General features: G+C 28.8%; 1 long non-coding RNA gene across 1 annotated transcript; it reads left to right on the top strand.

The window, feature by feature from the left end:
* The first annotated feature begins 461 nt into the window (after nucleotides 1–461).
* Nucleotides 462–878, top strand: LOC116015222. The gene is made up of 2 exons (XR_004097581.1): nucleotides 462–542; nucleotides 621–878. It is a non-coding gene; the product is annotated as an uncharacterized LOC116015222 (long non-coding RNA).
* Nucleotides 879–2,777: the final 1,899 nt, after the last annotated feature.

Below are 2,777 nucleotides of genomic sequence, written 5' to 3'. Positions count from 1 at the left end.
TAAACAATGATATATAAAATCTCTAAAGTTCCAGCACCGCATGCGTACATCTACACATTATTAGCTATTAATTAAGCAATTATTTGCTAGAATTCAAACAAGGATAGCATCAGAAAACATAATCGATCCAAAACATATCTTCAATTGCACTATATAATATTTGATGTTATAATTTATATAATTATATATCGATTCAAATATTCTTAATATATTATAACAAATCCATTCCGTGCATCGCACGGGTGAAAATACTAGTTTTAATAAATACGGTGAAAGAAAATTGTATGTATAATAGGTGGAGCAATGTCTTCAACGTGAATAATGTCTACTTGCATTGTATACCCATCAATATGTTTCTCTTGTAGTCTTGTAAATAGCTACCTTATTTTCAACCACTATTCATCTTTCTTTTTTTTTGAAAGATAACCATTATATATTCATCTTCATCATATGATTCAATCTCCACAGTAATGGCTGATGATGCGATGAACTTCTTCAAGAGGCTTGACGTGACCGATTTCACCTTTGATAGTTGTTGATTGGTATTAAACAGGTTTAGTTTGTCATTCTTTAGTGCATTAAGGTTTGGGTTGAAAATTTGAATTGGGTTGTACCTGCAGTGAAGATGGAGGTGCCGTGCTAAGCTTGCAGTCCGTGGCACATCAACAAAACCTCTAATTGGGCCAAATCAGGAGGGAACTCACAACGTTGTTGGTATCCCTAATTGTAGAGGCATGTTCAATGAATTCATATATGTGTTGCGCAATACATACAAGCATGAAAATACATATTTATTCACACTAGAAAATAGCTACTCCCTACTTCCTTGTTAATTTTGCTCTATCTTTAATGAAAACACAAGAAGATTTCTGCTTGCTCTCTCATTCTTTGTTTATATACATACATATATATATATATATATTCCCCTTCTCCAGGGACTGAATTGAATGTTGAACCATATGATGAAGATGCAGGAGCAGGGGAATTGGAGAAGAAACCATTGAGGAAGAAAGAAAAGAGAAGTAAAAAAGACTAAAATACCCTAATTATTTTGTCTAAATATATTTTCTGGTGAGTTTTAGTCGATAATTTGGTCGGAGTGACCAAAATTGATAAAAATTGAATAGTTAAAGTACTAAATTGATAATTTTGAAAGTCGTGGATCACAATTAGTAAGATTCAATAGTCATAGGACAAAAAGTGAAATTAACTCTAATTATATATATATATATATATAGATATATATAAATTAAAATAGTCCAAATTACATATTGGACTGTACTCGTACGTATTTTTCAATCTCTTGTACGTGTAACTCTACACTTGTTATAAAATTTTACGGAGTAATAAATATTATGAAAGAAAATTGTACGTATAGTAGGTGGAGCAATGTCTACAACGTGAATAATGTCTAGCTCCTTGCATTGAATACCCATCAATATGTTTGTCTTGTAAACAGCTACCTTGTTTTCAATCATTATTCATTTTTCTTTTTCTTTTTTTAAAGACAACCATTATTCATCTAAAAAAATATTTGATGTATTTTTAAATTCTCAATTTTTTATTCCACTTGTATCCAAATTAGCGATGGGATAGAAAATAAGAGCCATGCAGTAGAACTCTTATTATTATGTAAAGAAAATAGTCCCATCCAAACGTGAATAACGTGTCCACTGCCATGATTACTAGTTATGGGACTATATATCTATAATGCCAGATGCACCGTGCACGGCAGAATTTGTCTTTTAGTAATAATTCAATTTTTCTTGCAAAAAAAGGTAATAATTTAATTTAATTACTTTTTTTTTAATAAAGCAAACAGTTTTTATTAGAATTATTATGAAAAGCAAACAGCGTTTGGCACTCATTTTGATTGATTGATTGGAATCATATCAAAATAGGCAAAAAAAAAATACAAAATACTTTATGGATTCCAAAAACATACTCCCAACTTTTACTCATACTTGTATTCAAATTTAATTAGAAGAGGAAAAAAAAAGAATGAATAACCAATGATATTGTGGTCTAGTGGCACTTGATTTACACTCTCACATGGAAGGAATTGAGTTCGAGCCTCAGTAGAGGTGATTGCTGACTCTTTGTGCTTTAGTAGGTTGAGAAAGTAAATTGTATAATTTGCCTACAAATCCTCATAAATTTTCCTTATAAGTAATTGTCAATTTATTTAAAATTAATATTACAATTTTTATCATAAGTATTGTACTTTCCCTCATACGTAAACAATCAATCGATTATGCATGATTAGTGTTACATTTTTTCATGTAAATAGCTCTTCAACTCCTAAACATTACATTTTGATTTAGAAGTATTAATTTTTCTTCAAAAGTAGAATATTTTTCCTCGTAAATATTACAGTTTAGTCTTAACACTCAATTTATTCATAATTAGTATTACGCATTTCATTATAAATATTACATTTCTATTTAAATTAAACTTGATTCATTTTATGGATAAGAATAAGTGGAACGATCTCATAGGAGAGTTACCCATCAAAATAACATATAAAGTACACTTTAGCAGTTTACAACAAGCAATTAAAGAAGAAAACTCCAAGGAAAAAAGAAAAATTCAAAGGATTTTTTTTTTCGGTATTTGTTGGGGAGGGCCAGCATCCTGGGGTAAATTACTAATAAGTAAATTAATTTATTATTTATTATTATTATTATATATTCAAAATTTTATTAATCAAAATAACAATATTATTAGTATTGAAATAATTCAATTCATATTTTTTTTTATTTCTTATGTTTTCTGAT

The sequence above is a fragment of the Ipomoea triloba genome, chromosome 4, assembly GCF_003576645.1.
Source record: "Ipomoea triloba cultivar NCNSP0323 chromosome 4, ASM357664v1".
Classification (NCBI taxonomy): Eukaryota; Viridiplantae; Streptophyta; class Magnoliopsida; order Solanales; family Convolvulaceae; genus Ipomoea; species Ipomoea triloba.
The sequence above is the reverse complement of the archived record's forward strand: the minus strand, read 5'-3'. Positions and strand labels throughout refer to the sequence as shown.